This window comes from Eretmochelys imbricata, chromosome 2, assembly GCF_965152235.1.
Source record: "Eretmochelys imbricata isolate rEreImb1 chromosome 2, rEreImb1.hap1, whole genome shotgun sequence".
Classification (NCBI taxonomy): domain Eukaryota; kingdom Metazoa; phylum Chordata; order Testudines; family Cheloniidae; genus Eretmochelys; species Eretmochelys imbricata.
The window spans coordinates 6,658,233-6,685,792 of NC_135573.1; positions in this window are offsets into that span (position 1 = coordinate 6,658,233).

Here is a 27,560-nt window from a genome sequence, read left to right on the forward strand (position 1 = left end):
AAAGGGATAGGCTGCATCTGGGGAAGAGCCAGAGATTGAACGACTGATTGAAGATGGAGCCCAGCTGGGGAGGATCAGAAGGGGTGGGTATAAAGCCAATAAGTTGACAGGTGAATAGGGCTGCAGAAGAAGTTGGCACCAGTCACTCCCTGGAAGTAAGGAGGGGTGTTTGAGGCTACGAAGTTAAGTAGTCTGCATTTACTCCCTGGGAGGAAGGAGTTTGAGCTGATACAACCAGGGGGACAGAAACTATAGGAAGGAGTCCCGGGAAAGAGCAAGAGGGTCCGAGGGAAAGCAGACCACAGTTGCCAGGTGGAAGGTCCCTGGACAAGAACCCAGAGTAGTGGGTGGGCCCAGGTTTCACCTAGCCACTGAGGAAGTGGCACAAACCGGGCAGTGGAGCACAGACTGCCTAGGATGGTTGTCCAGTGGGATTTGGTCCCCTGAAAGGGGAGGACTATAGTGACCTGGTCAGAAGGCTAAGTCACAAAGAAGGAGCACCCTGAGTCACAGAGAAAGGGAGGCCACTGGAGAAAGAAAGGGGTGTCAGACCCCTGATGTGGAGCTAATCCCCTGATGTGGCCACAAGTAGATGCCCTAGTGGCAAGCATACCATGTGACAAGGTCCTATAAGTGACATATGCACATGCAGGTATCATTTACAATTCAATACTGAGTCCTGTACCTCATCAGCAAGGCTCTTCATTTGGGCTATTTATTGATTGATTGATTTAATTTATTGATAATTTCCCAGGGATTTATCGGGTTTCATTTAACGGTTTCAAAACCAGAAGAAAATCAGCCAAAAACTAAAACAAAGGGCAGCAGGGGAGGTGGGGGTACTCATGGGGGTGGGGAGGATGAGTCCTCCGTGAAACCTTTGATTCTGCACGCGGGTGCCCCTAGGTCCACGATGGAAAGCCACGCGCTCATAGCTGTGAGGAAGAGGAAGGGGGTTCATGAGCATTATCTATAAATATTAAAACCTGCGAATCCCAAGGACAAAGAGGAATTCATTAGAATGCTCCAAAGGTGGAGGTGAAATAAGAGGAAATTTACGAAAGGGAAAATTTAGATGGGGATATCAGGAAAATTCTTCCTAACAATGAGATCTATCAGACTGTGGACTAGCCAAAGCGGAGAGGTGGAAGCTCCAAAACTAAACTTGAGAATACATCAGTGGGTGCAGGAAGCATTAGCAGGACACCTGAGAGGTTTATTCCATCTCTAATATCCGTGGGTTCAAATTCATCCCTAGTCCATTCCAGGAGAGAAAAGTCTGGTTATAGGTTTTCATGATGGGTGTAAACACTGAGAATCTGATTCAGGAAAGCAATTAAGGACATAGTCCCATAGACTTCCATGGGAGTTAAGCACATGCTTAAGGACCTTCCTGAGCAGTGATTAATTGCAAATTAAGGGCTTTGTTGTAGGAACAGGCATGAAACAGAAAGAAGCTTTAAAACAATGGAGCATATACTTAAGGCTTAAATAATATATAAATACTTCCTGATTCACAAGGGCTTTTTTTCTCCCTCCCTACCAAACTGCCAGGTCAGTCAAGTACTTGGCTAGGATCCATCTAGCAGCTTGAATATTAATTTGGAGAGCTGGAAACCAAGTCACAGTTAATCCCTTTTGTAGGATTCCCAAAGCAATTTTCATTTCCAGCAAAAGGCCATTGCAAAGCTCCTTCTGAACACTCTGGAAGTACGAACGGGGCTGCCTTTGTACAACTGGCTTGGAATAAAATTAATTTTATCTTGACGAGTAAGTTCTGGCCACAGTTTCTCTTGGACCTCATAGTTGGCTTAGGAGGTTAAAAAGTCCTGGGGAAAGGTGCAAGGAAAAGCTTTCTTCCTTTCCTACTTTCTTTCAGGAAAAATACAGGATGAAAAAATCTAGTTAGAATCCTGAACCAGTGATAGAGAATTCTGCATGCTTATAAATGAAAACAAATTACACTTTCAAGTGGAAAGGTGCCAAAATCAACCTCCAATTTCAAATACTCTGAAAGTACTGAACTTTCTGATCCAAATTCCAGGGTCATCTAGAATTGACACCCATAATGTCAATGGTGGTTTGGGCAATTTTGGCACCTGTCCCCTTAGGAACCAGAACGAGGCCCCCAAGCTAACAAACTTTATCACACAAGCCACTAAACACCCAACAGACAGTAATGACTTTCAGTGATTGATCCAGTGGTTTGGGGCCAGATTCTGCTCTCAGTAACATTAAATTAAATCCCGAGTGGCTACACTGAAGTCAACTCTGATTTAAATCTATGGAACTGAGAGCAGAATTGGGCCTCTAGAATTGAAAGATGATTCTTCCCGGGGCCAGTCCCCAAAAGCCAGCCAGTGTCCTGAATCTCTAAATATTCTGCCAGCAGGTGTAATTGGTATAATTATTAAAGTCAATTAAACTGATTATCCAGCCCAATACCTAGCTTTGACTTGTCATCTATAGATCTCAAAGACCTTTACAAAAGAAGTAAATATCACTAGCCCCATTTTACAGATGGGGAAACTGAGTCACAGAGAGGCGAAATGACCCTTCCAAGGTCACCCAGAAGGCAATTAGACAGACAGAACCCAGGTTTTCCAAATCCCCACCTGGTGCTCTATTTACTAAGCAACACTACTTCCCAATCAACAACTACGTCCATACATCCTTTCAGTGATTTAGGACCCTAGGTTAACTTATTTTGTTACAAAAGCTTTCCAGAGCCACTTTAAAGCACAGATGAAAGATGTTCCATTTCAAATCAGCTGTGAAAGTGTCCAGTCAGGACAACACAGCTACATCCACCCACACTGTATTTCCCTAGGTCCAAGGACCACATTTCACAAAGTCAAATGTTCTTTGTGAACCATGAGGCTCTTCCTCCAATCAGAAATACTCTTCAGCACCAGGGTATTACCCAACACAGGGCTTAAAGTGGGATTTAACTGGGAGGTAAGTTTCGTGCTGGATCCCTGAATTTCATCCAACTGCAGCTGCTTGTACCTATCTTTGGCTTCAAGTCCTATTCTCACACCACTCTCTGCAGCACACATTGGGCACTGAAAAAAAACCCAACTCTATGCTGATAGGGAAGAACGTATTATTAGATTAACAACTATTATTAAATTAACTCTTTTTTAAAAAGACAGCTATCGATCCACTTAGTCCGGGCACAGAAAGTGAATCCTGAGGAAGGATAATATTTTTTCAGAGGCTTATAATTAGAAATCAGCTTGGCTGATTTGCTTCAGATTTTAAACAAATAAAATAAAGGCACTGCTGACCTGAGAATCAACTCAGGAACTATCAGGCATACCGGAAATTTTTTGTGGGGGGAGGAAGTAGTAAGAAGGTTAAAAATGAGGCCTCCTCCCAGCTGTGAATCCATAATCATATCTAACTGAATCGAAGCATTGCCCAAAGGACAAGGTTGCTTACTCTCCGCAAATTAGCCACAGAGAAACGAAAGAGCCCATATGCAGCTTCCACTCTGAAACCTTAATTAACATAAACAATGTTAACTGCACAAAGAAACGCATGTTGCCATCAAAATAAAGCATATGGCTGGCTAAAGACCCGTAAGATTATCTGGAGATAATCTTTTCAGACACCATAAATACAGCTGACGCTGAGCCGTAATGACTCCCATCAGAAGGCCAGCACATTCCACTTGAGAGGAAACACAACTTTGCAAGGAGCAGTGGCCTTTCACCCCATCCCAGTTATGAGTTGAAAATACACCCAAAAAATCCAGAGCACAGGGCTAATTATTAATCTGTATATACTTGCTCTACATCAATGCTGTATATATATTATAAAGCCTGAAACGTAGATCTTGTACTGCACCTCGCACAATGGGGTCGTGGTCCATGTCTTGGGCTCCTAGGGGCTCCCACAATAAAAATAATTAATAATGTTAATAAAAATAATATCTCTGGTGATTTATTCCACATTTTGAGTCTTGCCAACCCCTCATGCTCAAAAATCAGGAGTTGGACCTCAACAAAATCATGATGTTGCCTTAAAAATCAGGAGATTTTAAAAAAAGACCATCGCAGGAATTCTTTGGATTTACCTTTTGATTTTTAGCCTTTAAGGATCACACTTTCAAGCTCTTCTCTGCAGCCATGAGGGCTAGAAACTCATGAAAATGGAAATTCTCATATAAAACACATGACTCCAGGAACTGGGGATTGAACAAAAAAAACCAATACGGCCAGACTCTCAATAAAATCCCCCAAGTTGGCACACTGCAGGTGTTGTCTCCATCATGCCTGTCCACTGGATAATTCCCATCGGAGACCATTGAGTGTACCACCCATCCTGGGCCAGCTCGGTAGCACTCCAGCCTCCTAATCTCTTCTCTGTCTTATGCTGGCTGCCCATGACTGCAAGGAGACAATATGGCAGCTAGGAACCACAGAGGTGTAAGGAAGCCCAGCCACAACCCCATACCTGGCTGCAGGAAGGGGGACGCAAAGGAGCAGTTATGTCAGCTCTTCACCCCTGGGCTGGAAAGATCCTCCTGTGGTTAGCTACAGTACTTTTAGGGCCACTGTGAGCCCTAAAGCAGAAAATCTGAGCCATGATGTATTAGGCTGTAGAATAGTTTCCCAATGGAAGAGGTGGAAGCACCAGTATAAGGGCATTACAGTTATTGCTTGAGACACTGAAAACTAGACTGAACAAAGCACTAGGGAACCATCAGCACTGGCCTCCAGGAATGGACAAGATGTTCACACAGGTCAGTGGAGCCTTTCCAATTGGGACATCTAGGGCCCCTCTCAGACAAATGAGAAGATCAGAGTGTGATAGATCAGCCTCCATCCCACTTCAATGTGCCATTCCCAGCTGTTATCTCGACAGAGCAGCTCTTCTAGGTGCAGGGTCTATCTATGCCAAGGCAGATGCTCTGGGGTCCCAGACAATACAGTTTGCATATGCACATTGCAATAGGGGCGGAAAAACAACGACAGCAACAGGACTCCACTGAACAGCCTCCCGACCACTCACTATACAGCACCGCAGGGCACTCTCAGAAGTGTCCTTAATTAACGAGCACAAATAGAATGAAAGCAAGTCCCAGTGGCAAATTTAACCTAGCACTCCCAGATCTTATAAGGGCTTTTCACCTCAAATTTCTCAGTCAGCATGTGAAGCAGAATATGGCCCATGCATGAATCTAGAAAGAATTGTGGAAGGCACTGCATGGTCATATCCTAAACACTGCCTCTCTGGTGCTAAGAATAACCATAATGGATCACTGTTCTCCAAAGCTATCCTCTCATTCAGCTGCAGAAAAGAGCACATAATTTCCTGACATTCTCCTTAAAACACTTCTCGCTCCCCCATCACACAGCTGATCATCCTGTCAACCTTTCAGAGATCAGGCTTTTGGAGATTGAGAAAAGTTTTCTTCATAATGCAAGCTCCAAGACAGGGTGCATCCTAGTTATGAAAACTAGCCCTGAAGCACTTGCTCTGAAAGCTTCTAGAGAAAGTGCTCTGTTGGAAAAATTAAGATATAGTCAGACAATCAGCGTACGCATTACAGCCCACATTTATAAGAAAGTCCTAGTGGACATCCCGAATCTCAGGGGAAATCATGTTTGGGATGAATGGTGAAACTGGTCAGTGACTTTACTTGTGCACTCATCCCCCCCATCCCCAAAAAGGGACAACCTGGCAAATAGCATGGAACACCTTGGCAACCCAAACTTTGGTTAACAACGGCTGCAAAAAGGAACTAAATCAATGGGAGTTAGGTACCTAAATATCTTTGAGAATCTGGGCCTCAGATAATACAGTGATGATGAGCAAAAAGCTAGACAGATAGATTAGACTGACAGATTGATCGATTCAGGTCCCATTCGGTATACATTTGGCTGGCTGGATAATGCCAGCATTCTAAGGATTCATTAGATTGCAGGGAAATCTTGCTATTCAGAGGGAGCAGTGATACAAGCTGATGGTACTAGTCACTCCCCACTTACAGCAGAGCTCATCATACAAGGACAGTTAGCTGGCACCCGAAAAAGCACGCAAGTATCATCACATTGTTGTTAATGCTTAATACGTACAGTTAATCAGAGAGGTTAAAGAGAAGGACTCTTCTACTAGTACAGGCCTGCCCCTTTAGAATTATGCCCACCCAGCTGGAAGATTTCAAGTTCTGCCTGGTGCATTCCATTGAAAGACATTGAGCTCCTGTCAAAAACAATAATGCCCCCTTCCTGAAGGAGAAGAGGAATTGTTAAAGGGCCAGGAATGTAGGTCATCTCTTCTCAAGAGCTTATTGGTTAAGGTACTGAACTGGGACTCAGGAGACGTGGGTTCAGTTCCTGGCTCTGCTACAGAATTGCTGGGTGACGTTTGGCAAGTCACTTAATCACTTTGTGCCTCAGTTCCCCACCTGTAACAAGGGCGTAGCAATCTTTCCCTTTCCTTACCCCTTTAGTGTCAGGTCTATTTAAATCATACAGTCATTCAGGTATGGACTATTTCTTACTAGATGTATGTACAGCACCTACCACAATGGGCCCTGGATTTTAGCTTAGGCCTCTGGGTGCTACTGTAAAACAAATATTAATAAGACCCAGTTCCTGACTCAAAGAGTACACATGACCCAAGGAGTGGGTCAGTAAGAGCACTGGCTCTCTCGGACCAATCAGCACTAGTTCCTCCAGGTAATACTGTTTCCCAGAAACCTAAATCACAAGCTTTAAATGGCTTAGTGCAAGATTACACAATAAAGAGACAAGATGAAATAAATCAAGCAAATGAGAGCGGGGCCAGTGGGCAGGGGAGGACGGGTAAAGAAATTAAATCAAGAAGCCAATCTAAGGTGCTGCAGGCAAAGATGAAGATGCTGGATTAAAGATTAACCGTAACTGAGAGGGGGATGCAGTTCTTTAAAGGCACAAATGGCTGAGAGGCACTCAGCAAAATCCATGGAAATCTCCCAAGAATGAAGTCTTCAGAGATGCAACTGGATCAGGGGTGCATCAGTGCCTGGTCCCGAGAACTCCTCCATTCATGCACGCTACATTGTTTGCAGTTTCGGATGAGGATTAAAAGTGGAGCAAGGGGACTCATCATTAAAGGGAAAATTGCTATGGCAGCTGGCCTTGCAGGGAGCAGAGACCTGTGAAAATGGGAGAACAGGATGCTATTGCCACGGTATCTTCAAAGCACTGGCAACTGGATCTAGAGAGCAGAGAAGCTCCTCAGCCCTGGATGGTGTAATGGGTCACATCCAAACTCTGGGAAATCTGCCTACTTCAGAGTTCCTTGTACCTTGTTCCTTGTACATCTAGTGCTGGCCAGTGTCAGACACAGGGTACTGGAGTAGATGGGCCATTGGTCTGATCCAGTCTGGCAAATCCTATGTCCCTCTGTTCCTACCTAAACAACTCAAGCGCACAAAAACGAACATGTGCAAAATCGAAGGGATACATGCACAGGCTGGATTGAGGCTGCTTGGAAAATCTAGCCCTGCATATTGCAACAATCTAACTATTATGTACGTTTTACCCCTGAAATCAGAAAGGTTCAACTGTGTCAGAGGCCCCATACTGCAAACTGCTAAAGGGGATTCTCCTTTCCCCAGAACTGCTATCTCTTTTAGAGCAGCAAAATTGTGTCTTGTAATGAAACATCCAACAGACACCCTGTCTTACTTTTGGGAACCCTAGGATGCGGCTACGGGGTGGGAGAGTTTTTTATTTACTGCTTTTGGTTTTTAAAAAAGACACGCGATCTCACCGTGGCTTTCTATCATAGTGATACCGCCTCCCTGGTGATATAAAGTCCTTTCAGTCTTTGTTTGCACCATTCCAAGAACTGTTCTCTTCTGGCTGATAAATGCACTTGCTCGGTAAAGGTCCAATAGAGAATATGACCAGCATTTTGTGCAATCAGAGGGAGCATTAGGCCGATTACTGAAAAAGCAATAATCCCGATGATCAGAACCTCCTGGGCTCATCCAAACTCTAGTAAAGTAAATGGGTGAACTCCCATGGACCCCAGCGAGCGTTGGATGGGGCTACAGGTGGATAAGGGGGACATCAAGGAATTGTGAGATAGAAGGACAGGGAAGCACAGCAGCAGCTCTATAGGCAGGGAGATTCAGATCACTGAGATTCTTCTTTATCGTATGAAGGATATTCCTGTGTGGTCAGTGCTCCTTTCAGTCTCTTTGCCATCTGTTTGCTCTGCGATCCTCAAAACAAACTCCCCACACGGGCTAAGCACAACATTGCCAGGACGGTCAATCCCGCGTGGCACTTTAAACTGTCTTTTCCAATTTGTGTTTCATAAAGCTTTGGCTTCCAGTTCTGGAAGGTCATTCGATTCTCGTCTCCGAACTGCTGAACTGCTTCTTGCCCTCATCGTTATTCTGCATTTGTGACTGCGCCTGATGTCTGACACTGGAAATGTAAAGAAAATCCACGGTGGGACTGGAAGGATTCAAGGTGGGGCTGATTCCAATATCCCTTATGCCTGGTGTAATGCCAGAGAACTAATGGAGTTACTCCTGATTTACATCGGCCAACTGAGAAGAAACCTCTGTGAATAAAATGATGCAGTAGTGTGGATGCGGCTGCACTAAGGGGTGAGCCAGATGCAGTAGTGTTGTGGCAGACTGACTGGTGAATGGGACAGATGCACTAATGCTGATGCAGCTAGCGCTGCCTTCCGGGGATGTTAATTTCACCCCTCTTCACTTGCCTGGGCCCTGCACCCCAGGGAGAACACCCCTTTACAAAAGAAGGCGGTGTCACCATTGCAACTAATTCTTGGGGCTTCTGCCGGCGATTATGTGGGGGAGGCAGCTTTAGTTTATGGCCAGGGCTCCAGTGGACTGAATCAGCTCCCTCATTGACCAGCCTGACCATGGCCCCTCTCTTCAAAGTGGCACCCATCCTTTGGGCTGCACTAGTTTCCTTCTTCCCTCCCTTCCCCCCCTGCCGACCACGCTCACGCTACTGTGCTCTGAACAGGTATTTAGCCACATGACTGGCGTGAACAGGATTCCCGGGGGCAGGGTCTGTTCCACCCAGCTGCAGTTCTTTAGGCACAGCGAGGTCCCCATTGCGGGATATCATGACTTGTGGCTGAGGATATGTCACCCCTGGCAGCATGCAGGCAGGAGGCTGAATTCGTTCCCCTTAACTCCAGGCCCCACCCAAAGGAACAGTATTCTGTAATGATTAAACCTTCATGACAGAAGCTTCTCTGGCTGAGTGACATTCTAAACCCCAGGCATCAAAACCCAGGATCTTATTTATCTACATCTTCCACCGCCCTGCCTAGCCTGGAAGGACGGGAGGTGACAGGATCATTCCGTCTCCGGGCCTATCTCTACTGATGTGAGCAATCAAGGTTGCCAATCAGAGGCAGTTGCAGGGTTGGGCAAACTGAACTGAGACCCACCAAATTCGTTTCGCGCGAGCTACTGAGCTGTCACTGGATTTACTCAGAGGATTTCCTCCACAGCTGGGTCCCACCGAACAGAAAGCAGGTGCTCCACAGATATGCAAGAAAGACATACTTGCACCCAAAATGGATGGAGAAGAAACTAGGGGCTGCGTAATGCAGTGCCTCTTCTTTCTTCAGTGTCCTCTGACTTGAGATCACATACGTTTTGCACTTCAATAAAGCAGCTGAATATGGGGCAAACATTTCCTAGCCTTGCAGCTGACAACTTATTTAATTCAAACCAGTCTGGGCCTGATTCTCTCCTCCCCAGCACTTTGTGTAGCCAGCTGTACTCGAGCAAAGGGAGTGTAAGATGCTCTCAATCATTTTAAAACCATTTCACACTGCAGTAAATGACAGCCCAAGGTGTAAGGCAATGGAGAATCAGGCCTTGTGGGCTCGCAGTGGCCTCTAGCCATCCATCCTTTCCTTCTACTTTATCTCTCTATCTGGTTTATAATACACACTGGAAACACACACGAAAAGAATTCTCTAGGTAGCATGGTATGCTAATTTTATCCCCACCTCCCAGCATGCCTGTCCCTGCAGCCGATCAGATTGTTCAAAATGGAGACAGATGTTGCAGCATCTGTGCAATCTTTCGCTAAACTGTCAGCTGTGTTTCACACCCTGGCGTTAATCTCTGCTGCAGTGATGAATGTCGGAGGGATCGGGAGAAAATTCACCTACTGTCACTTAGCAGGAGGACATCCTTTCACTCATTTAATACCTGCCAATGACATGGCAGCAGAGAAGAGGAGGCTCCTAGTTACACCAATTTGCATGGTCCTCAGCTGGAAAGGGCATCTGCTCCCCCATGTATGGGATGCAGCATCATGAACATCCTTTCACATGAATCTAGAATCGTGCAGCAGAATTCACCATTACAGATGTAGTATCTACTGGATGCACTCATCTATCTAACCATCTTTCCACCCATCCTGATCACCCATTTCATCATTTGTATGCTGCACATCACCATGATATTTAGGTGCCAGATACATACATGGCCTCCGCCACCCCCTTTCCCTGGACAGCATGCGAATGAGTAATAAAGTCCTGTTCCTGATTCCACTGAAGTCAACTGCAAATCTCCCAGGTTCCAAGTCTACCTCTCATGGCCCTGCGGGAAGCACAAAGCTCCCGCTTAAGTTGATGGGAGTCATTTGGATCTTGCAACATGCAGATCAGGCCCCTAGTGAGTCCAGTGGGAGCAGGACTGGGCCTGCCATTAGCTGGTTTGGTGTCATCGATCGCTTGCTTGGTGACTTTGAAGTGCCGCAAGTCACTTAGCTTTTTCCTTCAATGACTTCTAAGGAATTCTCAGACACAGTGTTTATAATCCCAGCCTCTACCCAGTGATCCCAGCTGCCTGACTTCCTAAACTTTGCCAGTAAAGCCACGCTGGTATAGCTATGCCAGCAAAGTCTCCTAGTGCAGATGCAACTTGAACCAGGAAAAGCGTGTTTTTGCCATTCTAGCTATACCCATTCCCTGAGGGAGACAAGTTCTACCAGGCAATGCGCTTTTTTACTGGTATAACTGTATCTGCACAAGGGCTTTTGCTGGTATAGAAATGCCATTAAAAAAACTCACACATACCGAATCTCATATTGCTGTACCAGTAAAAGTCACTAGTGTAGACCTGGCCCAAGTGCATCGACACCAACTGAGCCGCGAGCGTCTACAAGGAACGCTGGTAAGCCCCTTGCGATTGATTTCCTTGAAGCATCACCATGGTCAGGAAAGCAAAAAGAGCACTTTCATATTCAACCAGAGCCAGTGGTGAGAGCACTGGACTGGACACTAAATTCCATTGACAGTCGATGGGAGCTAGACTCTTAAGTGCCTAAATCCCTATTGAAAATTGGATTTGCCTCCTAAATCAGTTAGGTGTAGTGACACTGAGCACAGCAACATCTAATCCTTTTAAAAATATGGGCCTTAACTGCTCTGTGCCTCAGTTTCCCCATCTGTACAACAGGGATAATAGCACTGCCTTGCTTCACAGGGATGTTGAGGATAAATACATTAAAGATTCTGAGGGGCTCCGATACTATGGGACATATAAGTACCTTGGGTAGTCAGATATAGCACAGATCTTCACCTTGTATGTCTCTGAGTCTGAGTAGGATCCTGATTATGACAGGGGATCAAGCTGCCAAGCTTGAACAAATTTCCAGTCACCTCTGCTCTGGCCCCTCTGGGGGAGGGAGAGAGGAGAGTTATGGCAAGTTACACCAGCTGAGGATTTGGCTCTTCTGTGTATGTTTCATCCCTTCGTATCATCCTGTTGGTGCTTGTTCCCAGATTGTTTGCATTAGTGAATAACTCCTTATCTGTAAAACTTGGCAGAAATGTCTTCCCTCCCCCATAAATATAAAGCTGAGACCATGTCTCTGTTCCCAGCTAGGGCTCTGATCCTGCAGTGAGATCTGTGCAGTCGTTCCCCTGTGATTGTGCAGAGCCCAGGTGACTTCAATGAGCTCCTTGTCCGAGGAAGTGTCTGCCCATGGGGAAGTAAACGGCCTGCTCACAGACCCACAGATCCAAGTGCAGGATCAGGTTCCTTATTTGCAGCTCAGAGTCAGAGATTTCCCCGTGTATATTTCAGGTGCTCTGTGCCACCCTTGAGCTGCAAATGTCACTTGGCAAAACATCAGCTGCATATCTGGCACCAGGAGTTACAGATTAAAATAAATAACTAGGATAAGAATATTACACCATTAATTATTATCATGGGCCAAATCCTTCTTGGTACTGAGCCCCTGTAATTCTCACTGCCTCCCAGGAACGCTGCATGTGGTCAGCAGATACTCAGAGTTTCTGAGGGTTTGGTCTATTATTAAATAATAAGAATTAAATTTAATAAATAAAGCAAAAGCAATGTTTCCCCAGATGCTTTCCCCCCTGTAATTTCAGGATGCCCTGTTCTCTTAGCGAAGGGTATGAGTAACTTCCATCAAGTCACCTGGGAGGATCTTGTGGTCATTGGGCGGTTCGCTCGAGGTCTACTAGTGTGGTTACATGTTCAGCTGCGTGTGTGTGTTCTTCCTGTGTGCTGCATCAGCTCTGCGCAGATAGCCGGCACAACAGACTTTGAGCGAACCGCCCAATGGCCACAAGATCGGTTAAGGTACGAAGGCGCGAGGACAGGTTTATTGCTAGCAAAGCACGGTAATACCACCTGGTAGACTCTATGAGGATACTAAGACATGTATGCCCATAACAATGGATGCAGCTCAGTAGATGGCGGGACTTTCCATTCCCCCCTTGGCTGTACAAAGATACTTCCTCTGAGGTACATCTTTATACCCTAATACAAACAAGTTAGTACTGCCTCTCACATAGTTAGCCACTGCCTCTTGATGTGGCTAGTTATCACCTTGTACATGTTGGTTTAATTAAAACTTTTTTATTACGTACTGTTATCCTAACCTTATCTTTTAGAAGGGTTCAGTGTGTTCCTGTAATTCCTGGGGAATGTTTTTGTACCATCCTTGATATCAGGGTCTTCTGGTACCACTTAATATCAAAATGCATTTGCGTATTTTGTAACTAGTACTTTTTATGTGTGTCTGCAATATTAGCCCTGTTCTTACTACATTCTGTAAGAAGGCCCTGCCTCTTACCAGGCCTCTAATACAAGGGCTCATGTCTCAGGCTCTCTTCCTACTACAGGAGGCAGTGGGGCCCAGTGGATAGAGCCCTGGACCAGGAGACTTGTGTTCTTCTCTCGGCTCTTTCACCAGCTTTCTGGGTGACAGCGGGTGAATTGGGCTCTGTCCCTGTTTTCCTGTCTAAAACATCGGGATAATGATATTTTGAAATCTACACATCACAGGAGATAGGTATTATTGTTATTGCTGATTTCTAGCATTGTAACCTGGGCAAATTTGCTGTGAGTCTAGTGCACAAAGTTGGTGAGACTGGATAGCAAAGAACTGGAATCTTTGCCAGCCAGCCAGCTGCCTCCATTCATAACAACATCAGAGAGCAACTATGTGCAGATGTATCTTAGATTAAATCTAGGCACGCACGGGGCCACGCTCATCCCTACTGTAACTCCATTGGACGCAGCGGTGTTACTTCGGGGATGGATTTGTTCCATTGCTCTTACCGAGGGACAAGTGGCAGATCCAGGCTGCCAGATTTACTGTCATACGAATGTGGAGGGTGTACGTTAAACAACCTTGAGCGGCAGCTTTAGCCTGAAGCAGAGGCCAGCTCAGAAAGATTAATACGCATCATTCAGGTGGTCATTATTGTAATAGGATCAAAGTATTTGCAAAGCATCGGAAAGGGCCTTGACAAGTTTGAAAATCATTACATGCAGCGTTACCTCTCAGAGCCCTTAATGAGGCCTTCTGGTCTCACTGTGCCAGTTATATTTCTTCCTATAGCTACCAACTGAGGGTTAAAGTGAATTCCAATAAATACAGTGACCAGGGCAAAGAGGAACTGTCCTTTCAGCACCAAGCATTCATTCTCTCTGTCTCGGGGCTAAGGGCTTTGTCTACTAGGCTTTCTCCCTTCTAAGAGAACTCGGACGTGCCCACCCTGTACGTTTTGATGATCTTGCATTCACGCTCCCCAGCAATAGGTCAGCTGCCAGACAGCTATTTTCCCTGTGGTAGCAAAAGTCTGCTGGGGCTAGATATTGATCCAGCTGTCAGAACTGGCTCACTGATGCATGTATTCTCTAATCTACTTTGCCATTCATCTAAGAAGCCACTTTTAAGCTAATGTAGCTATCAGAATACATGGTCTGCTGTGTTATATTATGTTGTGTGATGTGTTGTGTTATTTTAGGTTTCAGTTAGTTAATGATTGTATTGGGTTCTGAATCTGAAAAGTCAGACTTGGGTTCTATGAGAATAGAATAGAATAGAATAGAATAGAATAGGGATTGTGTTGCTTGCCACTATTCAAATAGCAAATAAGATGTGATGGGCAAAGCTAACAAGGTTTGAATTGTAAAATAAAGTTCAGATCATAACGTTCACAACTTCAGATCATAAAGTAACAAAAATAATAATTGAATAATAATAATTAGCACTTATATAGAGCTTTTCATTGCTAGATCTCAAAGCATTTTGAAGGGGTTGCTCAATATTATTATTGCCATATTCTAGACAGGGGAACTGAGACATAGAGCAGTGACACAAGTTGCCTGGGATCACACAGTAAGCTAATGATTGAGAGAAGATTAGATGCCAAGTATCCTCATTTCCCAGGGCAACCTTTCTTGTGATGGTTTAACAGGAGATTTTATTCCAGGCTCCTAACCAGAAGCAGGACAAGCAGAAACAAAAGAAAAAGAAGTCATTAAAAAAAAAAACAATGCACGCTTTTCCAGACCATCCAGAAATTTTGCTCGCAGTTTGTGTGGAAAGATCAGATTTATCCACACCACTTGCCCCCTCTGTACATTCACAACCAAACAGACATGGCTTTTGTAAACATTTCTCTGTCTCCTTGGACTTTAGCCTAGACTTGTCTTCACTATTATGAAAGATGTATTTAATGCCTATAATGAAAGAAAAACTTATTTTGTTGGTTCTGTCTTTTCTTTTCACCTTCATAGAACTGTATTCCAGCATAACGTACTGTAGTGTCGTTGTGTGTATGAGTATGTGATATTGCCCCCTAGTGGCTGGTCCACAGAGAAGATAAGGGACCCGCTGTTATAAAGGAACTAAGAGCACTCTTCTTTAGCTCAAGTGGTAGAGGCTTGTGGTTTTAGAGCTAAAGAATGAAAGGTCTAGTCCCAGTTGCACTTGTACATGAGTTTTTAGAGCAAACCTGGCCCAATCCTAGGTTAATTTGTGGTTCTGGACTGAAACTATGTGAAATTCAGGGATTTACTGGAAAACAAGGTGAAATTCAGCAGTTTCAATTGCATTGACCCGAACCCCAAACTGAAGGTGAGCAAATGCAGGGGAAACAAAGACACACAGAGACGTGACATGTCTAAGCCTTCACATTCAAACAGTGTCAGGAATCAAACTGAGGGCACTGTGGCTTTAGGACCTCGGCTCAGGCTCCTAGATTACACTGCCTTTCCCTATGGTCGATGTGGTCATTCCATTCCTGGGATCTAGCTCATTCCAGTGCTGGCTCCTCTGCTGTGTTCAGCTCATGGGAGAGACAAGGCTAAGCTGTGAAGGATCATACATGGACCAGGTCTTCCCCAAAGCTGAGGGTGTTCGGATCTGAGGGTTTGGTTCAGCCCAGAAAGATGAGGTGAGCTGTGAAGCCCTGCTCTTGATCGGAGCTACTCTGAAGTGCAGGGTTGTAGGACCTGGGGATTTGGTTGCAATGTAACAACTGCAGTGTGGCCACTGATGAGACAGGCGGTGACATTTGGCTTGGAAGGAAGGAAACCCTGGTGTTGCTGCTAGTGGGTGCCGGGGTCTGGATTTCAGAGCCTCCATGTAAATACATGCAAAGAGCTTTGGTCATTAGCAAACAGAGCCTTGGCTCCTTAAGCCCTAAAATCACTAATCTGCACTCACACGTGTCCCACTGAATCTGACCAGACTCCTTGTGTAGGTCAGGGTTCCTGGCATGAATACAGTAGGCTCACAACTAAAATGAAATACATGGAAGTTGAATGAGTTTATTCTTGAATCTGAGCCCCTGGAGACTTTCGCCTGTATGTGAGATGGAGAAAAAGGTGCTGAGCAGCCCCAGTTCCCCCGAAGCCAATGGCAGTTGCATGTGCTCAGCACCTTCCAGAACTGGGGCCTCAGGCTGCCTTAAGTATGCCTTACATATGAATTGCATTGGCTACTGAGTGGTTAGAGGTTAAAACTCATGAGGGCAGGGATGCAGTTTTCTCCCAGTCCCCTTTTCTTCGGCTCTGAATGGCTGTGCCTGGCAGCACTTGAGGCTGTGAATCAGCACTCACAACCGTCACACAGAGACCATTGAAAAGCAGCCTGCAACGGATTACAAATTCCCAGCACATACCAGGTAAACCGCACAGGCAACAATGAGGTCCGAGCAAGATGCAGAAGACCAGTGCAGTCTGCACCAGAGCTCGCGAACAATCAGAGCCTCCCTTTCCCCTCGTTGAACCAACTCCCTCGCACGCTTCTGCCCTCTTGGCCCAGGCTGTGAAAGGCAAGTGACAGCTGGGGCTGCCATCCTGTGCCACAGAACATAATCAGCTGGCCTGATTCTTCTCAAATATGAAGCCACAGGGGAGTGTGTGACAACACAACTGATCCCTCGGAGCCACCAAGGGGCTGGGAGGAAAAGGACACTGCACCTTAAGGACACACATCAAAGGGACAGGCCCACGTACACACACGCTCTCAGGAGCGCACGCATAATACATGCCTGGACGCTCGCCTGTGCACACATACAGCTATCCAGATACCCACCCCAGGACATATGCATGCACACAGACCTAGGTGCATATCCCCCCCACCCCTGCACACACTTGAACTCTCCTGCACATGTGGGCCCGTGCAACCCACACACCTCCTGGGTGTGGTGCTCTGTCCCATCTGGTGGCACCGAGACCACTGAGAGATGAATGAGTCCGCTACAGCCTTAGCTAAGGGCCATAGGGCTTTTAGCTCACGCAATAGAGACTTAGGCATTTAGCTCTAGAAGTCCCAGATTCGATCCTGCCTGCTGACGACCGGGGTCTGTCGGCGTGACACCCTGCGCCCACGCCCAGATATGGATGCACATGTGTGCGCACCCTCACACCTGAATAACCAAGCACTGACTCACCGGCATGCACGCACCACGTACCTGGAGATCCACAAGTGCGCACACATGCATCCTGGCTTATGCAGCGACCCACAGACATGCACACACACCTGTGTACACAGGCCAATGCCCCCCCCCACACACACACACACATCCATCTGCTCATGGACACACAGGCACATGCAAGTGTGCCCTCAGCCACGCCATTGCCAGGCACTGTCACGGCCTTTAATCATTGGAAACCCATCAGCGAACCTGCCCCATTCACACGAGATGCCCTCCACCTCCGTCTTCCCCTTAAGGGGAAGGTTTCCAGGCCTCCTCCCATTGAATTATGGGAGCTAATTTATTCCTTCTGGAATCCAGTCACTGAGCCCCTCCCAGATGACCCTTATGGCTCTGTGCAGCAAAAGGGGTGACGTGACCCGTAAGCCTGGCGACCCTCAATGAGCCCCACATATCTGGCGCAAATGGATACCCAAGGCCCAAACACTGGATGCTTCCCAAGTGCCTCATAAAAATAGCCCTTCCTCGCCCGGCCCCACTCAAGAGCGTGGCCAAGGTGGGGAGAAGCACTCAGCTTCCTGCTGCAACAAAGGCAGCACTGGAGAGAGAGAAGCAGGGCTCCATTCCACCGGCCACCTGCTTTTGCGCTGTGGTGATCTGAGTGGTGAGTCCAGCCACCAGAGCCCCGCTCACACTGAACAGAGGCCATGGCATGGGGCTGTTGAACGGAACGAGCCAGCCAGCTGGCTCGCTGCATTGCTAACCAGCCAAGAATCAGCAGGGCTGGCTTGGCCTGCACAGCCCAGGAAGGGGGCTGAGAGGGGTCACGCCGGAATGGGGAAGAGAAGAGGAAATTGCTCTCACCCAATGACTTGGAGGGAAGCAGGGGGAGACAAGAGTGTTTGATTCAGACCCTTTGAAACCTTCCCCATCTCCACTTTCCCCTCTGCCTAGTGCCATTCACCATGATACATTTGGCAGGCAGCAGATGGCCTGTATTGTGCAGCACCTGGTTCTCCTACAGCCTGGGAAAGGCGATAGAGAAAACCCAGTTTCTTCTTGTAGGCCAGGGGTTCTCAAACTGGGGGTCAGGACCCCTCAGGGGGTTGTGAAGTTATTATATGGGGGGTCACGAGCTGTCAGCCTGCACCCCAAACCCCACTTTGCATCCAGCATTTATAATGGTGTTAAATATATTAAAAAGTGTTTTTAATTTATAAGGGGGCTTGCTATGTAAAAGGGGTCACCAGTAATAAAGTTTGAGAACCACTGTTGTAGGCCATTCCCAGCCCCTGGGACAATGCTGGCGAGCGAAGATTAGCTAAGCAGGGGCTGAGTCGCTCCTTTCCAGGCTGGAAGGTAAGCCGAGGACGCCTTCCTCACCCATATTTGTGAGCGGTGGTTTATATTGTACATCTCAAGTCATGCTAACAAGGCAACTGAGGCTCCGCTGACTGGCAGCACCTGTTCTTTGCAGCATTGGTATAGCTAGGATGACCAGATGTCCCAATTTTATGAGGACAGTCCCAATATTCAGGGCTTTTTCTTCTATAAGTGCCTATTAATCCCCACCCCTCTGTCCTGATCTTTCACACTTGCTATCTGGTCAGCCTAGGTGTAGCTGTGTTTGGCCCATGATATGAGAGAGACAAGGTGGATGAGGTCAGATCTTTTACTGGACCAACTTCTGTTGGTGAGAGAGACATGCTTTCAATGAGCTACACAGAGCTGGAGAAGAGCTCGGTGTAAGCTCGAAAGTGCATCTCTCTCACCAACAGAAGAGGGGCCAAGAAAAGTTCTGACCTCATACATTTGGTCTCTCTCTGGCAGCACCTGTCTCATTCAACTAACAACCCCCCCCCCCCCCGCTTCCCCCCCCCCCCAAGTGCAGGAATGGTCTTGCGCTAAAGACACGGGAGTGGAACCTTGGAGATCTGGGTTCAAATCCCAGCTGTGTCACCAATCTGTTGTGCAGCCTTCACCTAATCATTCGGCTCTTCCTAGGTTTTTGGGTGCCCAATTTCCACTGAAATCAATAGGAATTAGGCGCCAATAAATACCTTTGAGGAACCAGGCCCTACCTCCTCTGTCCCTTAGTTCCTCACCTGTTGTGAGGGTCAACTCATTAATGCTGTGGAAGGACCTAGGCAGACGTTTTCTCATGCTCCCCCTTGCCTGAGTTCTGCTTTAACCAGATCACCTCTCTTCTCAATAGCACCATGACATCAGGTCTACCTGCGGCTCCCAGAGCAAGCCATCCGCTGAGCTGACTGGGACAGCAGCAGCTGCTACTGGTAGTGCAGATGTCCTCCGGCATTCCCAAGTCCTCTGAAGAAGGCAGCATTTGCAGCTGGGGCTGAAAGCTAGAGTGCTAACAGCTGGTGTGAGGAGCAGGCTGCTGTAGGTTCCAGCTAAAGGCAAGGGGGTGTTTTTCCCCCCCAATATATAACACAGCCAGGCAGAGTTCAGAGGGAATTTGTGGGGAGGAGGCTGCATATGCAGCCTTCACACTGCCCCACTCGGCTTTATCCTTTGCAGTACAGTCTCCTGTTACCTGGCCACGTCCTATCTCTCCCTCATCTCCTGCGCCCATTACACAGCCCTAGCCCCAGTGACGCTGCTCAACCAGCAGCCATGTAATTGAAGAGACCTTCCACTCCACAGCTAGGATGCACAGAGAATCCTCCTCCATGCCTGGCAGGCTTAGGGCTGGATTGCAGCCACCGCCAGGGTAATTCAGGAGAGGAATCGTGTCTGTTCCCGTTGCTCTGGGGTGTAGGGATCTATTGCTGGCAGTGAATGGCTGTACTCTCCATGCCAGCTCATAGCTGGTGGCTGACATGTCGCAGGAGGTGAAGCAGAGCCTCCGCCCAGTCTCACCCACTCCCCATTCACCAACAATGGCGGGGGCGGAGGGGAGCAGGCTCAGCAGCGAGCTGGTCTTTACAAAAACCATCTACTGCACGTGGTTAGACAGCTGGGTAAGCATCTGTGTGGAAGGGGGTGGGGGGAAGCTGCAAGATCATGAGGGACTTCAATCTGAGTGACAGATGCTGGAGCTCTCCTGCTGCCAGTACTAAAACATCCTCAGCATTTCTAAATATTATAGATGACAATTTCCGAACTCAAAAAGTGTTGCCTCCAACACAGGGGAACTCTACATGAGAGCTTACCTTGTCAGATAAGAGGAACTGATCACCCGAACTAAAAAGGAATGGTACAAGTGTCATGACTTGAACATATTGGTAATGTGCAAACAGAATAACATTCAAAAGAGTGATAGATATACTTGGTACTTTAAAAGGGTCAGTTTACAAAGCTGAAAACCCTATTCTGAGCCAAATCAACTGGGAGGAAGAATTTAAACAGAAAAATGTGAATGAAAATTGGGAATTATTCAAGAATATTTTACTGTATTTAATATTTTACTGTATCTGGCCTCAAAAGCCACAATCCCATAGTCAAGAAAGGCGGCCGTAATGGTTAAAAAACTAATCTGTTTTAGAGCGGAAGTGAAGGCAGCTATGAAAAATAAAAATTCAAGATATAACAAATAGAAAACAGGGGAAGTCCACAGTAATGACTGTAAACCAGAAGGTAAGTATTGTAGAAAATTGATAGGGGAAGCAAAGGGAGACAAGGAGAACTCTATGGCCAGCAGAGTTAAGGACAATCAAAAGGAGTTTTTAAAGTATATTAGGAACAAAAAGAATCCTAACAACGATACAGGTCCGTTGCTAGATGGAAATGGTAGAATTATCAATAATAAAGCAAAAAAGGTAATTTGCATTAAAGAGTTTTAAAAGAGCTCTGAGGAGCAAACACGACTGTTAATATTGATTTTCAGTAAGTCTTGGGACACCGGCGAAGTTCCAGAAGCCTGGAGGAAAGTTAATGTGCCAATATTTTAGAAGGGCAAATGGGATGACCTGGAAAATGAACCTGTCTGTCTGATAGCAAATCAAGGCAAGATACTGGAGTGGCTGATATAGGGCTTGATTAATAAGAATTAAAGGAGGGTAACACAATTAACATGGTATGGTGGGGTAAAGCCCCAGTCATACATGAGAAACGGTTAAAGGCCCAGTTAGTCATATACACTTTACCTGGGTGGTAATTAGGTAGTTACTTGTCAGCCAGAGAGGGCAGGATGAAAAGGCTCAGGTGATAACACGACACCTGGGCCTTATAAAGAAGCTGAGAGAGGTCACTCAGGGAGAGAAGCCACAGAGAGGAGACGGGAAGGCTGGTTCCTGTGAAGGAGGGCAACCCTGGATATGTCTACACTGCAGTCAGACACCCTTGGCTGGCCCATGCCAGCTGACTTGGGCTAAGGGGCTCAGGATAAGTGGCTGTTTAATTGTGGTGTAGACATTCAGGCTTGGGCTGCAGCCTGCACTCTGGGACCCTCCTTCCTCACAGGGTCCTAGAGCCTGGGCTCCAGCCGGAGCCTGAACGACTACGCTGTGGACCAGCTGCGGGTTTTTAACTGCAATGTAGACACACTGTGGCCAAAAGGGTAATGCGATCATTGGATACATAAACATGGGAATCTCCAGTAGGAGCAGAGAGGTTATTTAACCTCTGTATTTGGTACTGGTGCAATCACTGCTGGAATATTGTGTCTGGTTCTGGTGCCCACAATTCAAGAAGGATGTTAATAAATTGCAGAGGGTTCAGAGAGGAGCCACAAGAATGATTAAATACCTAGACATCATGCCTTATAGTGACAGATTTAAGCAGTTAAGAGGTGACTTGATCATAGTCTATAAGTACCTACATGGGGAACAATCTATGCTAATGGGCTCTTTAGTCTAGCAGAGACAGGTATGATAAGATCCAATGGCTGGAAGTTGAAGCTAGGCAAGTTCAGCCTGGAAACTGGGGATACATTTTTTACAGTGAGGGTCAATAACCACTGGAACAATTTACCAAGGGTGGTGGTGGACTGGCATTTTTTAAACCAAGATTGACTGTTTTTCTAAAAGATAGTCCAAGCAGGAATTATTTGCGGGAAGTTCTCTGGCTTGTATTAGACAGGAGGTCAAACTAGACAATCACACTGGTTCCTTCTGGCCTTGGAATCTAGGAATCTTAGGATATACTTTCAAAGGTCCTAGCCTGATCGACTCCAAAGCAAACACCTCCAAAGCAGAGGAAGGTATCAGAGCTGTTGGCTGACACACCAGGGACTGACCAGGGACCTCCAGAGCTAAAAACGAGAGCTGCTAAAGCTCTGTAGCTGACATCCATAACAACCCATATCCTCTATGCAATGGCACGGAGGGCGGGGAAGGGGGAGAACGGCACTGTACAACACACTTAAACTTCAAACACAAAAACCCACCGCCCAAAGTTCAGCCCCAACGGTGCAAGTTTTCGACAGCTACAACAGGGTGCAAGAATGGAAACAATTGTGTAACATTAATTGGGGTGCTCCCTGCTGCTCCCACTCCAAGACACATGGCGTGGGGTTTTCTAAAGCACCCAGCACTGGGCTAACCCTGCTTCCTGTCATCGGGGGTTAAATCCGAGCCCATCATTACACAAAAGGGAGTTCTGGGGACAGGGGTTGTTGCTGAAGACAAGGATTGCTCCAACAGATGACATACATTACACAGGCAATTATGAATTCAGGCAGCTTCAAAATAGGTATGGTTTTTCCTTTGGAGATTCCACGGCCTGTACTTGATAGGCTGAAGGGGCTGTCTTGCAAACACACGCTAATTTCTGAGATCCTGGCAGAACTCTGCCAATGCCTCTCATGACTGACCTGTTGTGCTGTGCCCCTTGCTACTCTGGTCCCAGCCTCCCCTCTGCCAATGCCCCCCAAGCCTCACCTGGCTGCATCCCCTGCCATTCCCATTATGGGGCTCCGCTCATTTCTACCAACATACCCCGTCCCAGAGCTACATTGTCTCTGACGATTACACCACACCGATCTTTCCAAGGCACCTCAATTCTACTTTGTAACACCTGCTCTTATTCCAACCCTGTGCTCCCACCCTCCGAAAGGATTGGGAACACAAGTCTGCACTTCAGTGAAGTTACTATTTGAAAAGAACCCGTGTTCAAGGCCTCTATCAGGGGCTCTGAACTATATCTCAGAAGATATACATTTCCGAACCAGAACAGGCTGATGGTCCATCTCCTCCGGCAGCTGCATAAAACACCTGGTACAATACTGAACCACGGGGTCAGATTTCTTCCTGACCCCAGGCTCTGGAGGACACAGGTTTGATATTTTTCTCTTGGCTCGCCAAGCTGCGGAGCTGCCCTTGTTCCTATAAATGCCTAACCTTAGCCCACTGGAGGGACCTTCGTAAAAGGAAGATCCGCATTCCAAAAGTTATATAGGTTAAAGGCTTTAAGTATTGGAACAGAGGATCTTCCCCAAGGACAGATGACAGCGTCCTTGAACTAAAACCATGCACACCTAGCGCACCTTACCTTCAAAGCACTTTACAAACATTTTTTAAGCCTGCCAGCAACTCTGTAAAAGTCGTTATTATCTTACCACTCACTGGCTGGGAAAACAGAGGCACCGGAAAGTCAAGGCTTCATTCTGCCACCCTTTCTTACACAGAGCAGTGCTTTACTCCTCGTGTAGTCAGACTACCAGTGGAAGGGGGAAAGAAGGGGTCCCTAAGTGACTTGTCCAGGATCAAAGAACCATTCTGCAGCACAGCCGGGTGTCGTAACCAGGAGTACTGGTGCCCAGTCCCCAGTGGTACCGGGAACCAACACTGCCAGCCCACTGATACTTTGGCCATGGAAATGTAAGCACCAGCGGTTTCCTTCTCACTGCCCTTCTGCAGCTGTGGCGGTGAAGGCACTAAAAAGGAGGAGCAAAGGGAGGTGGAAAGTAAATTCCCTGAATGCAGAAGACAATGAACAGAATCCATGATGACTCCATCCATCAGCAACCTGCGTCCCGTCTTAGAAAGCAAGAGAGAGAAGAACCTGCCTCAATTTTAACTTGAACAGTGCTGCTAAGCAGCTAATAATTACTTCAGATGAATGCCCCTGGAATAAAGCCAGCCAAGCCCAAATCATTCCGCAACTTCAGCTTTCAATTTACCCAGCTGTTGCCAAGCTCATTAATCACACTCGCTGCACCAAGCACAACAAAAATTAGCATGTGATCTTCTCCCCTTTCATGCTTCAAGTGAAGGGTTGGGGCCCCAGTGGGAGCTGGGTGGGTGGGTGACTAGTGGGCCTCGCAGACAGTCACCCAAACGGGCTAGGATTAATAAATCAAAAATCCGTTATTAATAATACAAGATTAAATATCTATCTAAATGCAAATGAACAAACCCTGGATTTTTTTTTTTGTATTATTTAAAGTGCCCTGCCTAACAACTCCATCTTGGGGAAGCAGATACACAGATGACAATTGTCTGCTCTAATTGCAATTTTACGGTTCAACCCTTCATGGTCCATGGATTTTAAGTGGCCTTTAAAGGGCCACTGTCTGGCTTTGGCTGTGTTTTAAAGCTCAGCTGGCTGGTGCCTTAGGCAAGGACTCTAGCAGGGAGTTTTTTTGATTTTTCAGGCGAGCCTGAAGGGGCACCTGTTAAGTCACCAAGTCTGCAGGTATAAACCCAAAAGACCATTGACTGCTGGCTTGCTTGGAATAAAGAGGGGAATAAAGTGAGCTGGATTTCTTTGAACACTGGGCAAGGATGTAAGACTAGCATCCACCAGAAAGAGATGGTTGTCTATCTACCTAGCCATCCTCAAAGAAGTCCTCGAGCTAGCTACATATGTATCCCCATACAACCCCTCAAGCAAGCTACCTACTTACTTATCCCTATATATGCCCTCTTCATTCATCTATCTATCTATCTATGGAAGACCAGGTGAGTGAGGTGATGTCTTTTATTGGGCCAACTTCTGTTGGTGAAAGAGGCAAGCTTTCAAGCTCCACAGAGCTCTTCTTCAGGTCTGGGGAAGGTACTCAAAGTGTCTCCGCTAAATACAGCAATACTGCAAATATCTATCAATTATTTTTGGTGTCTGTCCTTCTCCCTATATTATTGGCCTGATTCTGAGCACCAACAGCTCCCACTGATTTCAGCTGCTGTGTCAGGTGCTCAGCACCCTTCAGAATCATGCCTTACCTCTCTCTCTTTCGCTCTGCATTGTTATGTGCCCATGACTAGAGCACCCAGGGTAGGTAGAAGCAGGCTGTAGATCAGCGATATGTGACTGTTTTAACTCCCCTGCCCATGAGCAGTTCCTAGGCTACTGCTCTGGGGGGCTCATCTCATGCCGATTTTGCCCTGAAGCCGGGGGAAGTCCTATGCATGTAGTGGGATGCAGAAGTGGGCCCAGAGCGTTTGCATTTGTCAGGAGCACACCTTTCTTCCCCACTGAAACATCTCCCAGGGAATCTCTATCTGCCTTTTCTTTCTTGGCAAATTAAGCACCTGATCCAAAGTCCACTGAAGTCAAGAGGAGTCTTTCCAATGCCTTCTATGGGCTTTCGATCAGACCCTCTAGCCCCCTGCTGGAGTACTGGTGTAAGAGGATGTGTGTAGACCCCAAGAAATCTCTTCCAACAACAGGGGTGTCAGGGGCCCACAATGAGGAGTCAGTCAAAACCACCCTCTACATAACTCTAGGATGTTTTGGGAGAAGCAAGGCACATGAGTTTATGTTTAGGAGCGAGGATGGTGCCCTGCAGCAATAGGCGAGCTGCCAGGAGCTGAGAAACCCTCGCAAGTCCCGAGTGAAATAGGCATGGAAGCTGGCAGTCTCAGGGATCCAGCCCCCACAGCCTCCTGATTCACAGGATGAACACTGGCGAAGGAGTTGTCCACTTCCTGAGCCAAAGAAAGACCAGCTGCCCCAATCTTGACATGTGAGCAAAGCTTGGAAAATGCTGAGTCAGCCCCCATCCTAAGGGAGGGGCATTTTCTGAGGGCACGGTACCTGGGGGCCTGGGGTTTGACTCATGATTAGACGACGCCATTGAAATGCTGCAGGAGGGGCAGGTACCGGATGCAGAAAAGTGAAAGCGTCTACAGTGGAATCGGGGGCCCAGCCATTGATATTGTGCGTACCCTGAAAATCCATAACTCCGGGGTTAGCAGAAATGACTGCCTGGCAGCCCTCAATCACACCTGGGGAGCTGAGGGCCTATATTTTAAGTTCCAGTGTCAGCCAGCAAAGTGAGAAGGTCTCAGCCTGTTTACAGGGGTTGGAGAAGCTACTACAGAGAGCTGCCGGGAAGGGAGAAGTGGCTCTTAAGTGACAGCCCAAAGTTCAAGAGGGACTTTATATAATGAACTGATCCGTATCACGTATCACGCTTCGCCTAATGGAGAAGCAAGAGTCCTCCAAGTTACTCCCAGCTGATCGAAGACATCTGAGAGGAGGAAGAGAAGCAGGTCACCCAGGCCAGCCTGCACAGTACCCCTGAGACCCCACCAGCACCCTGGGCGTGAGCACTAAAAAGGAATTTACACAAGACAGAACCTGTTGTGGGTCACACACATTGTTCACATTCCAATAGCACCTAGATGCCTTCACTGAGATCAGGGCCCCGGGTGCTAGGTGCTGTGCAGACATTAACGGATCACCACACGTGGGGTCAGGAAGGCATTTTCCATCGGCTCAGGCTGGCAGTGATCATGGGTGTTTTTTTGCCATCCTCTGCAGCATGTGAGTGCAGGTCACTTGGCAGGATTAACTGGGTCTATTTCACTGAATCATTCTCCTGCCATTCTGGGGGCCTCAGGTGCACCTCGGTCCCTCCTATTCTCTGCAGGAGGCACAGAACAGTCTAGTCTCCTGTGGGCTGTGATACCTTGGTCTGATTTTGGCGGTTGCATTTAGTGTGTGGGTACAGGGTGGTGGTGGTGGCCTGCAGCCTGGGTGATCTAGTGTTCCCCTCTGGCCTGGAACTCTAGGACACATGCTTAGAGACAGTCCCGATCCCTCCCGAGCTTGCAGTCTGAACAGACAAAGGGGGAGAGAAAGGAAATAGTAGTATTATCCCCATTGCACATATGGGCAACTGAGGCACAGAGGGATTGAATGGCTGGTCCACGGTCACAGAGGGTGTATCTGGCAGAGCTAGGAATCGAACCCAGCTGTCCTGATGCCCAGCCCAGTGCATTTACTACAAGACCCTCCTTATACTTTCACACTTGCACAGCACTCCTGTGAGACCACCCAGTACCATTATCCCTATTAACGCAGAGGGGAAAAAGAGATGCAGTGACTTGTCCAAGGCTACAGTGAGAATCTGCGTCAGAGGCAGGGTTAAAATTCAGGCTTTCCTGGCTCTGAGCTCGGGGCTCACACCAACGGACCATGCCTCTACCACACTG